This window comes from Ovis canadensis, chromosome 17 (assembly GCF_042477335.2).
Source record: "Ovis canadensis isolate MfBH-ARS-UI-01 breed Bighorn chromosome 17, ARS-UI_OviCan_v2, whole genome shotgun sequence".
Lineage (NCBI taxonomy): Eukaryota > Metazoa > Chordata > Mammalia > Artiodactyla > Bovidae > Ovis > Ovis canadensis.
In genome coordinates, this window is record NC_091261.1 from 36,105,461 (window position 1) to 36,119,104 (window position 13,644).

A 13,644-nucleotide genomic window follows, 5' to 3' on the forward strand; every position below is an offset into this window, starting at 1 on the left:
GCCTATTATACAGAGTGAAGTAAGCCAGAAAGAAAAACACCGCTACAGTATACTAATGCATATATGTGGAATTTAGAAAGATGGTAATAGTAACCGTGTATGCGAGACAGCGGAAGAGACACAGATGTATAGAACAGTCTTTTGGACTCTGTGGAGAAGGGAGAGGGTGGTATGATTTGGGAGAATGGCATTGAAACATGTATAATATCCTATATGAAATGAATCTCCAGTCCAGGTTTGATGCATGATACTGGATGCTTGGGTCTGGTGAATTGGGACGACCCAAAGGGATGGTATGGGGAGGGAGGAAGGAGGGAGGTTCAGGATGGGGAACATGTGTATACCTGTGGTGGATTCATGTTGATGTATGGCAAAACCAATACAATATTGTAAAGTAATTAACTACCAATTAAAATAAATAGATTTATATTAAAAAATTAAAAAAAAAAAGGAAACCTAAAACGTGGAGGGAACATTTCCATGTGGGTTGATTTGCTGTCACATCTTTGTGTACTGTAGGCTATATGCTGCTTGCTTAATAATCCTGCCTGCTTGAGCTCTCCTCGCCTATCATTTCAACTTTTTGCTATGACAAGAACAGAGGGGGGAAAAAAACTGACCTGACAGGTGATTATAAAAATTATCAATGTCACTAAACTTTTTCAGTTGTGAAAAATGCTTTAAAATTGGCTGTATTCTTTCTTTATATTTTTAAATTTATATCTAATTTGCTTATTTAAATTTGTGCTGTAGTAATCAAGGCTATGGTTTTTCCAGTGGTCATGTATGGATATGAGAGTTGGACTGTGAAGAAAGCTGAGCGCTGAAGAATTGATGCTTTTGAACTGTGGTGTTGGAGAAGACTCTTGAGAGTCCCTTGGACTGCAAGGAGATCCAGCCAGTCCATTCTGAAGGAAATCAGCCCTGGGGTTTCTTTGGAGGGAATGATGCTGAAGCTGTAACTCCAGTACTTTGGCCACCTCATGCAAAGAGTTGACTCATTGGAAAAGACTCTGATGCGGGGAGGGATTGAGGGCAGGAGAAGGGGATGACAGAGGATGAGATGGCTGGATGGCATCACGGACTCGATGGACACGAGTCTGAGTGAACTCCGGGAGTTGGTGATGGACAGGGAGGCCTGGCATGCTGTGATTCATGGGGTCGCAAAGAGTCAGACATGACTGAGTGAATGAACTGAACTGAACTGAACTGAATGATTAGATAATCACAATATTAGATTTTTCTTCCCCAAATTTTAATACATACTGGTTCAGTGTCATTTTAGTGCACTGTTTGAATTTTTATTAAATTAATTAGAATAAATAATATTTAGTAAATTCTAATTACTTCTTATATTTATGCTGGAAACATTCTCTAGATTTAAAATTTTTCAGTATCTTATTGTTTGTACTAATACATTATAGAAAACATTAAATTGTAGTGGTGAGGATTTTAAATAATACCATTAGATGGGCTATATATCTTTGAGAACTTTTTTACATTTAAAAAAAAGAATGATGAGACATGTTTTATTTGTTTAGTATTGTATAATAGTATAATGATAACTTAAAATATTTAGTAACAGATTTGCGATAGCTTGAACATAGGCAATTGAACAGGTAATTTTTTGCTAATAATTTTTAATTAACATGGTGACAGCTTTTTGTGCAGGGTAATTTTGTTTTTTGGCAACTTACTGGGAGTAGGAAATTGAAAATTAAGTAGTAGCAGTAGAGCTTCAAGCACAGGGAAAGAAAATAACCTTAGTCTCATCTCTGCTTTTTAAAAATAATTCTATTTAGTATCAAGAGAAGCTGAACGGCCACCAGTTTCACTTTTGCTTGTTAAAGATATTATGAAAATTCAACTATCAGTTTTACCCAACACAGAAGGAGATCAATGTATAATATAATGAAATCAAAATCATTATTTTTTAAAGTTATTTTGGCTTTAGAGATTTTGAGAGTGTGCTTTCCAGCATGCAAATATACAAACAAAAAACAAAAAACATGCTCCTCTTATTTGAAGCATGATTTTCTAAGCATTCTATTGCCTCAAAAAACTCTCTTCTAAAATTCCTTTTAGAAATGGTCTGAATCACCTTTTGGAAAAAAAAGAAAAAAAAAGGAAGGAATTACCAAAGAAAACCTGAACTAGCACTTATATTTTTTGTAAAGCTTATCTGAGTCATAGTATTTCGGGGGCAAGGAAGTAACTGTTTGGGGCTTAAAAGTCTCTTTCTAACTTTCTGCTATGAAGGTATAAAAAATGGTTATTCTAATGAATAAATATTAAACAAGTGTTTAGTATTGCATAAATAAATACAAGATTTAGTTTAAAATGTACATAAATCAGATTGCAATCATTTAACTGTGTGGAAGTATATCTATGCCAGTTTATGATAAAATATGAATTCCATTAATAAATTTACTTAAAAATAGGCCACTACTTGTTATTTTCTGTGTTCACTCATAGTATCCTAGCTATTACTGCTACATTACTCTTTCCAAATCATGGCTGAAGGCATGGCCACCAAATGATCTATAATACATACATATTAGCTATAAAGTACATGAACAAAATTAAAATTTGATAGTTAGGTATTCATATGACAGAAGTAAATGCTAGCTCTCATTGAAAAGTATATTTCACAGTTTAAATTCATTGACCTCATTATAATCAATATCTGAGTTACATTATACTAAATACATTATAGAATAATTACTGAAAGTAAAGAATGGGTAGTCGGTTTTGCCAAATAATACTTTTTTTTTTTTTCAGGGATTGATTAAATTTTCTCAACTTATAAAATAGAACCATCACATTATGGATTTTAACCTTATAGAATAAGAGCCCTTTATCATCTAAAGCTCTTATGGTGCTTAGAAAACAGAATTCACTCAGATGCTAGCTATTTTTTGTTATACTTTTAATTTATGGAAATTACCTATTTAGTAATAACTGATTTTGAAAACAGCCTTGGTAGTCTTATATACATTAGAATTATATAGTTTAGTAAATAACACAGGAACAAAATTTACATTGAGTTGAAAGATCTCATGACCATTCATAGTTACTAAGATTTGCAAAAAGTTTCTTTAAAACTTACATTAATGGTTATAGTTAATTACAATGAGAAGATACAGACTTAAGTCTCCAAAGTGAAAGGTGAACGATGTAAATTCAAGAAAAACAAGGAACAAACACCTTATCTCAGTAGAGATAAGTGTCTAATCTCAGTAGAGTCACATGAAAGAATTTACTTCTGCTAACAATGATGTATGACAAGTGTGGAGTACTGTCAACCAAAAAGCTCACCTAAGCTCCAGGATATTTATTGGCTTCTCATACTCCAACAGTCCAAAGTAAAATAGGTGTTCACTCTAAATCACATTAACTCTCAGATCAAATTGCTATCTCTTGGCCTAAAGCTTCAGGCATCTGAGTCCAATCACATCAAGCACAATATTCAAGGGCTTAGACCTCATTTCCAAGAAGTCATCCAATAGGCAATCCTGAAGACAGGTTGTTCTACTCAGGTCTGCTGTGTTAATCCTTCACTGCACAACACCCTTCATCAGTTATCAAATCACTGTGATGGTTGTTTCAATCATTGTGTTGAAACAATGGTTATGTTCCCTTTCTGTCATTTCTTCCTCTTATGATCCTCATGATTACATTGAGGATGCAGAGAAAATCAAGCATAATCTCTGTATTTTAAAATGATTAATTTAGTCATTTTCACAAAATCTCTTTTGCCACGCTCATGTGTGTGTGTGTGTATGTGTGTGTGTGTTTATTAGTTCCTAAGTCCTGTCTGACTCATTGCGACCTCATAGAGCCTGTATCCCACCAGGGTCCTCTGTCCATGGGATTCTCCAGGCAAGAACCCTGGATGGGTTGCCATTTCCTCCTCCAGAAGATATCCCACCCCAGGGATCAAACTCAGGTCTCCTGCATTTCAGGCAGATTCTTTACCATCTGAGCCACCAGGGAAGCCCTCTCTTCTGCCATATAAGGTAACCTATTCACAAATTCTGGGTATAGGAATGTGGACTTTTCTGTAAAGCCATTATTCTGTGTTATGCCCAAGTCACGAAATCTCCCAATGACCACCAGGGAGCCATTATCCGATGCAAAAGCAAGAGAGTTTTTATTACCAAGCTCGAGCTGGGGCTCCCACCGTTACTGACACAGCAGCTAAGGAGAGGAACCCTGAACTCTGGGTTACATTGCGTATATAGGGTATTCTCACGTGAAAAATTCGAAAAACGGGAGTTTCTGGGTTGGGAGACGTCTAATTGGTTAACTTCTGTGGAAGGGTCAGGTACTGGTTTCTGATTGGTTTTCATTTCCCAGGCTGGCCATGGGTTCTGATTGATTCCCATTTCCCAGGCTTAATTCGAATTTCCCGGGCAGGTCATAAGTCCTGAATATAAAGTCAGGAGATCCTGATCTGGGATCTGATTGGCTCACAGGTGGTGGGGTGAGGTCAGGGGGTTTTCCAAAGACTCTTTCCTCAGAACTCTAAAATGGAGTCTTTTTTAACAAAATGGGGTGGCTTAGGTTCTTTAATACCATAATATATAAATCTCTTTTCTAAAAAACCCTGTATTTCTTTGATTGAATCTTAATTCTTCTTATCTTGCCTTTTGAACCAATGTTTAATTTAAAGCTGATAGTTTCTTCAATTTTATTTTTTGCAAAAGTTGATTTAAAATTTCTCTCTATCATTTCTCATTCTTAAGTTAACCAGTTCTTTCCTATATAATATTTTCTTATGCATTTATTCTAAACTCTTCATTGCATATATTTTATATATTTGTATTAGATATAAAGTGTATACATATATACATGCAGATAACATTCTTGATAATGAGATCATTCCTTTTGAAAAAAGATTTTATACTTTCCTGCAGCAGGAGTTTTCATAACTCAAAAGAAATTTGGAAAGCAGGGATAAATACTATACTATTACAAGTTCATGTTGAAACTGACTGAGCTCTGTGAGGCTCCCAGGCACAGAGGTCTTTTTTTCCTCAAATTCTGCTAGGCAAGAATCTAGCTTTGATGACCTTCCCTGAATTCTGATGGGCAGATGTGAATAATTGCTAATCAAGGAAGGAGCAGCCAAGAAATCACCTGAGGCTGTATTAAAGGAACCAGAGAAACTCATCAAGATTAGACCACTAAGAATGCTGCATATACCCTAATCTTGTCAGCAAGCCCATCCTTGAACTATTGCTATAAAAGAAAAGAAAGTGGAGTCACTCAGTCGTGTCCGACTCTTTGTGACCCAATGGACTGTAGCCTACCAGGCGCCTCCATCCATGGGATTTTCCAGGCGATAGTACTGGAGTGGGTAGCCATTTCCTTCTCCAGGGTCTCTTCCCAGGGATTGAACCCCAGTCTCCCTCATCGTAGACAGATGGTTTACCATCTGAGCCAACAGGGAAGTCAAACCCCTCATCAAATCCTCCCAGGTGGGGACACAGTTTTCCAGGGAAGGAGCTCACTGTGTTCCACTTTGCCTAGCAAAGCAATAAGCATCCTATTCTTTTCTGAAAAAAGTGTTAATCGTTCAGTCCTGTCAGACTCTTTGCTAATTCATGACCCCTGACGGGCTACCCCAGGCTCCTCTGTTCATGGAATTCTTCAGGCAAGAAGCCTGGAGTGGGTTGCCATTCCCTCCAGGGATCTTCCTGACCCAGGGCTTGAGCCTGGGTCTCCTGTATTGCAGATGAATTCTTTATCATCTCAGCCACCAGGGAAACCTTATACTTTACCCAAAACTCAGTCCCTCAGATTTGATTTGGCACCAGTCCACAGAGGCTGAGATTTTGACCTCAATGTGATAGGGAGGAAGATGAGAGAAGAGTCCACTTTAGGTAGGTTGTCATGAAAGAATTCTGTGAGAGCTGAGTGACTCAGTTCAGTTCAGTTCAATCGCTCAGTCATGTCTGACTCTTTGCGACTCCATGAATTGCAGCACGCCAGACCTCCCTGTCCATCACCAACTCCGGAGTTCACTCAGACTCATGTCCATCGAGTCAGTGATGCCATCCAGCCATCTTATCCTCTGTTGTCCCCTTCTCCTCCTGCCCCCAATCCCTCCCAGCATCAGAGTTTTTTCCAGTGAGTCAAGTCTTCTCATGAGGTGGCCAAAGTACTGGAGTTTCAGCTTGAGTATCATTCCTTCCAAAGAAATCCCAGGTCTGATCTCCTTCAGAATGGACTGGTTGGATCTCTTTGCAGTCCAAGGGACTCTCAAGAGTCTCCTCCAACACCACAGTTCAAAAACAAAGGGACTCCAAATTCACGCAATTCCATAGAGCCAACTCTTGATGCAGAGGGATGCAGGCAAATCAACTGATTTCACAAACAGAGACTTTAGAGGTTTCATATATGGCATAAAAACAAAAGAGCTATCCCTAGCTGAGGTGAGGGAGAAAGCACCTAAACTTAAAACAGATTTTGATGACTACATGTGGGTGATATGATGCATTTGATAACTCAGGGCCCTCAGTTATAGAGTAAGTCTGTACCCCTCTGCCATTTCTTTCCTATGTGTCTTGTTTAAGAATATAATATCAGTGTGCTGAAAGTTTTGGACAGGTATGGAGGACTAAGGGGAGAGAGATAACATGGAGGCAAATGCATTCAGTGAATGTGCAAAAGCTATTTCACCAAGGCGGATGAATCAGTGGTGAAAGAAAGAAACATCCCTGGTGGTAAGAGACATCATTAGGAAAAGAAAACAGGGTAAGCCCTGAAAGAAATAACTCAGTAGCATATCATTACTGGGCAGCGCTATGCTTAGTCTGATGAAGAGGCTGTTATCTTGACTTTAAAAGTTTTGAAATAAGTAGTAAGCTGAACCTACCTAAAACTGAAACAGAGATCAAAACCAGCTCAACTCGAGAGTAGATTAACTCAGTACACTGTCACCCTAATGGCATAACAAATATAGGGCCATATAAGTGTTTGGGTTAAATATTAATTTCAATTTCTGTTATATGTTCTTTTGTTTAAATGATCTGCCATATAATAAAAATATAATTAGAAAGAAGTAGAAATCTATGAACCATAATTAAGATAAAAGCAGCTAATAGAGGAATATATATTGATGATCATATGTTGAAATGAACAAATAAGCTAACTTATATAAGCTAATAAATAAGCTAAAAAATAATTTAGTGGAACAGAGAAAACTGACTTATCAATAGATGGAGAATTTTAGCAGAAATCTGGAAACTCCAAGCAAGAGTCACATAGAAATCAAATATAAATTATAAGGTATGTTGTTGGAAATGAAGAGGTCATTTGATGATCTGGCTATACCTGGAGAAAGAATAAGTGATCATGAAAACAGAATAATAGTTATCATCCAAAAACACAAAGAGAAAAAAAATTAAATTAAAATTGACCAAGATCTGTGAGATAATATCAAATATCTTAACTTCAAGAAGGACAGTAAAATGGGGCAGAAGAAATACTTGAGGAAATAATGACAGAGACTGTTCTAAACTGATGGACGTCTATTCTCAGTTCCAAGGAGTTCAACACACCTTAAGTAAGATAAAAACAAAGAAAATCAGACCTAGGCATATCAAAGAAAACCTTTGAAAATCAAAGACAAAAGGAGAATCTTGAAAACAGATGTGAGGAGGGCATATCAAATTCAGAGAACAACAATAAAAAAAAATAATAATTGCTGATATTGGATCTGAAACAGTAGAAGCTAGTGTCAGTGGAAGCACACCTTCAAAAAGATAAAGGATTAACAAATGTGGACTAGTGTAACATGGGAGAATATCCCTCAAAAATAAAGATGAATTAAATATGCTATACATGTAAGCAAGAATTGAGAGGATTTATCTTCAGCAGATCCACATTCAAGAAATGTAATGTGCACTCCCATTAATATAAAATTTATATATTGGTAAAAAAGTTATAATTAAAGATATATGGGGGAGTTGGTATAATTATAATATGTGCAGAAAATGATTATAATAAAACCCAGAAAAATGTAAGGGAATTATGACATGGAAAGAACGGGATCCTGGAGTTTTGTCAACACCATTTCTAGACTGCAAATTGTGAAATGTATGTCTAGTTTATAATAATTATTAATATGTGCCTTATATTTCTGTATATTTCTTTACTATGGAGGCAAACACAGTCTTCACTGAGTGTACATAGCTCTTTAACCAAGCCTGAGCAAGGAAACAGTGATGAGAAACATCCCTAGGCCTTGAAAGCTGAGAGTACATCTGTAGAGAAAACCTTCACTAGCTTATGTATTATAATTCTTAATAAAATAAACGTTTTATTTTTTAAGTGCCATAAAGGCCCATTATTTATAAAAACACTGTATCAATGATAATTTATCAATTTATCTATTTAGATTTTATATCTTATTTCAAAGAAATTGAAGTAGCATAATAAAAGTCAGGGAAATAATATTTGTGTATGTGGGCTTTTTGTTTTATATCATTTATATCATTTTAGGCTTTTTACTGATAAAGGTGTAAGGGGAAAATATCACTGACATGGTAGCTTTAAAAGAGATGTCATTGCCTTCTCAAAAAATTTTAAAACCAGCTATTACTACTAAAAATAGCGTATGCTTCAATCTGTTTAGTTTGCTTAAGAATTTCATATACATACCACAAAACTCTTCAGGAATTTATGAAAAAATGAATTGCTGAAAGTAGCAGACAGGATGAAAGTGGCAAGACAAAGTGGCAAGATTATCAATATCCTCCAAGCTAGAAGATAGAATCTGGAGGCAAAAGGTGAAACATGAAGCAGATAGTCACAGGTCATTTGGAATCTATTTCGTCTGTGTGGGTCCTGGGGAATTTGGAAGGAGCAGCACCAGGGGATTACACCATTCATGTCCAATGCCAGGAGCGACAGCAAAGAGAAACCTGACATGATGTTAGAGTTATACCCTTAATGTGGCGAGTAGCATCAGCCAACATGAGACTGTACACTGCCAGAAAGAGGGATATTTTGAGGATTTTCCCAGCAAAGGCAGTTTTAACAAAGAGGAAAAAAAAAGACTATTTCAGAGAAAAGATTAATTGCTTACACTACTCACCGCCTACCCAATTTCCTCAAAATTCACACTGTTTGACTAAAGACTGTGAAATAACATTACCAATAAAATCACTTTTTGATCATTTCTGTACCACAGGCAAGGTGCTGCAAAAAATGCAATTTTGTAACATTTGATATCTGTTGTGATAAAAATTCCATTTTTTAAAAGAATGGACCATTTTTACACATTTTTCTTTCTAGATTAAGCTTGTGTGTGAGTGCTCGGTCACTTTAGCCATATCTGACTCTTTGCTATATTACATACTGTAGCCCACCAGGCTCCTCTTTCCGTGGGATTTTTCAGGTAAGAATACTGGAGTGGGTTGCCTTTTTCCTTTTCCATGGAATCTTCCTGACCCAGGGATCAAAGCCATGTCTCCTGCTTCGCAGGCAGATTCTTTACCGCTGAGACATCAGGGAAGCCCAGATTCAGCTTAGAATAAACATTTAAAGTTCCTTTAAAAAACCCCTCTAGAATTTTAACCCTCTAGAATTATGTATAGTTCAATTGAGAGTAGAGCTATCATTTTAAAAACATTGAGTTTTCCTATACAGAAACATAGTATGCCTCACCATATTTTTGTAAACAATTATCTGAGAAATCAGATTTTCAAAACATGAAAAAAACCATGTACTAATATACTTTCTTTAACATCTCCACCTAAATGTCAAAAGGACGTCTCTAATGTAAATCTTCAAATTGGATTTGATTGAGGAGAAACACTGTCTTCAAGTTTCTTCCTGTACCAACACTTCTCTTCAGTATATGGCACTTCCATTGTTTTCAGAGTTTACTCTAATGCCCTTTATGTCACCCTTGATTTTTCCCTTTTCACAACACTGCTAACATCTAATGACCAGTGCCTTTAAACAGGCTTGACATATATCAAGTACTCAATAAATATTTGTTAAAAGACTAAATCCAGAACTTCTAGAGCTTTTTCCTCAAGATTTATGTTAAATTCATCCACTTTCTTTTAGATTTATTGTCTCTCTAAACTCCATTTGTATTCAAAGTACAGATTATGTTACAGTACTGCTTAAACCACAACATAATATATTGCATTTTATTAGCTGTATATTTTGTTTTATCTGTGTGTGTGTATGTGAGTGTGTACTCAGTTGTGTCCAACTCTTTGTGACCCTGCGGACTGTAGCCTGCCAAGCTGCTCTGTCCATGAGATTTTCCAGGTTAGAATACTAGAGTAAGGGTTGCCATTTCCTTCTCCAGGGGATCTTCATGACCAAGGGATCGAAACCATGTCTCTTGCATCTCCTGCTTTGGTAGATGAACTTTTTACTACTGTGCCATGGGAAACCCTTGTATTGTTCAGTTCATTTCAGTTCAGTTCATTTCAGTCACTCAGTCGTGTCCGACTCTTTGCGACTCCATGAATCGCAGCACGCCAGGCCTCCCTGTCCATCACCAACTCCAGAGTTCACTCAGACTCACGTCCATCGAGTCAGTGATGCCATCCAGCCATCTCATCCTTGGTCGTCCCCATCTCCTCCTGCCCCCAATCCCTGTTCAACTTCAGCTTCTTCAATGTTACTGGTTGGGACATAGATTTGGATAACTGTGATATTGAATGGTTTGCCTTGGAAATGAACAGAGATCATTCTGTCATTTTTGAGATTGCATCCAAGTACTGCATTTCAGACTCTTCTGTTGACCATGATGGCTACTCCATTTCTTCTGAGGGATTCTTGCCCACAGTAGTAGATATAACGGTCATCTGAGTCAAATTCACCCATTCCAGTACATTTTAGTTCGCTGATCCTAAAATGTTGGCGTTCACTCTTGCCATCTCTTGTCTGACCACTTCCAATTTGCCTTGATTCATGGACCTGACATTCCAGGTTCCTATGCAATATTGCTCTTTACAGCATCGGACCTTGCTTCTAACACTAGTCACATCCACAGCTGGGTATTGTTTTTGCTTTGGCTCCATCCCTTCATTCTTTCTGGAGTTATTTCTCCACTGATCTCCAGTAGCATATTGGGCACCTACTGACCTGGGGAGTTCCTCTTTCAGTATCCTATCATTTTGCCTTTTAATACTGTTCATGGGATTCTCAAGGTAAGAATACTGAAGTGCTTTGCCATTCCCTTCTCCAGTGGACCACATTCTGTCAGACCTCTCCACCATGACCCTCCTGTCTTGGATTGCCCTATGGGCATGGCTTAGGTTTGTTCAGTTAGACAAGGCTGTTGTCTTAGTGTGATTAGATTGACTAGTTTTCTGTGATTATGGTTTCAGTGTGTCTGCCCTCTGATGCCCGCTTGCAACACCTACCATCTTACTTGGGTTTCTCTTACCTTGGATGAGGGGTATCTCCTCACCACCACCCTTCCTGACCTTGAACGTGGGATAGCTCCTCTAGGCGCACTTACCCTCTCTCAGAGATGCTGGTTCTTCTCCATGTGATGTTTGTGGTCCAGAGCATAATCTCTTTGTCTTCGCTATAACTCCCTGAACTGGCTCAGGTAGCCCTTTGACATCCTCCTCCAACTTCCAGAGTGTGGTGCTTGAGGTCAGACCTGGCCTCTGTCTCAAAAAGTAGAGATGCCCATCTCAAATTAACTCCTAACTGGGAAGGGTTGGGAAGGAAGCTCCCCTTGAGCATGGGGGTCTGGGTCGCCAACAGATGCGCAAGTGCAAGGTCAGGTCTGTGCTTGGCCACGGGGCTCCCCCCAGCTCTGGCTTCCCTAGCAGAGTATTTTGTTAGCTTCTTTTAATATGCATACTGCAATCATGTAAGTCAAAATTAAATGTTAAAATGCTAAATAATCAATATTGATTCTTACCACTTTTCTCCCCAGTTGCCTGTCCCCATGCCCTCCTGGATTATCAATCTGTCCAAAGTTGCTTTATGTATTTTCAGGTAAACAATGGTAGAGATGCTGATACTTTTCCCTGTGTTGTGCTGTGCTCTGCTCAGTAGCTCAGTTGTATCCAACTCTTTGCCACCCTATAGACTGTAGCATGGCAGGCTCCTCTGTCTATGAGTTTCTCTGGGCAAGAATACTGGAGTGGGTTGCCATGCCCTCCTCCAGATTCCTTACCAATTTTCTGACAAATAATTTTATATGCAGTTCACTGCCTTACTTTTCCTTTCCCTTCCAAACTATGTCAAAAGCATTGCTATTTCAGGACATAGAGACATTAATCCACCCTTTCCTATAACATTTTCTACTGTTTGGATGTATAAAATTTTAATTAATTAATTAAAATTTAATTCATTCATTCATTTAATTGTTTAAAACTGGTAATACAAACAAGGGGGTAATGAATAGCATTCATACAAGTATATCTATACGAAAAATTCTTTGAAGAAAATTGTTTTGGTTAAAGGTTATATTCTTTTGCAGCTTAGAGATTACATATATGGTGGCCCTTAACTTAGTTGGGATTAGAGGCACCCACCTTCCATGCTGTTGAAAATCTGCTTCCAACTTAGAGTCAACCATCCAGAGTACATCATGGGTTCCTGTGTCTTTGGAGTTCCAGTCCGTGGATTCAACCAACCACGGACTGAGTGATACTGCAATATTTCTACTTAAAAAAAAAAAATCCACATATAAGTAGATAGCATGGTTCAAATCCAAATTATTCAAAGATTGACTGTATATGATATTGCTCTCCATAGGTGGTGTAGTAATCTGTATTCCTATCAAGTACAATATAGAATGTGCTTTCCCCCAAATCTCTTAAAAATGAATCTCCATCAACAAATTTTTTGCAAGTTGCTTTTGACTATGTTTGTGTCAGTTTTCTCATTTCTATTCTCCAAGTCACTTCTGTATTTTCTTTGATGGATTCTCCCTGGTATCACTTTGAATTTCATCTCCCTTTATCTTATAGTTTTATATTTTCCTTCAATTGTTATGCAGATTCTGCAAACTCATGTATCATATGTTCTCTTATATCTTCCCTAACTTTTTATACTTCAACTCTGTGATTGCCCTTCATAAGACTAGTTGCAAACTTAAATGTATGTGTGTGTGTCTGTTCATTAATTTGTGACTGAATATTTACTTACCACCAGCTCTGAAAAGTCTGTTCTATCTATATAATTATTTAGCATTATGAAAATTTTGCTTCTCATCTCCAGAGTATTCTAATAACAATAGTATAACAATGTACTAACACATTTTTCATGTTATTACTCATTACTGAACATAATCATTATTTTTAGACTATTTGTTTCCAGAAATTTCTTGTTTGGGATGAAGAGGTCAAAGCTTTTACTTATTCTTCTCACCTAGAGACAGATAGCTTCTTACAAATAAACCTTCTTTATGTGCTCTTTGTAAATTCATCTCCAGTGTTTCTTTGTACAAAGTTGAATCTAGAGGACTTTTGCTGCCAACCCTAAACGTCTTGGCTTTATCAAAAGCAACTGCAAAATAAAATAACTCTAACTCCTGGTAAACATGTAAAATTTAGGACATGCACTTTTCTGATGCTGAAAATCATTTTCTGCTGAGGTCTTTTGATATTTTCCACTCTCTTGCTTTCTCCCTCTCTTTCTGGG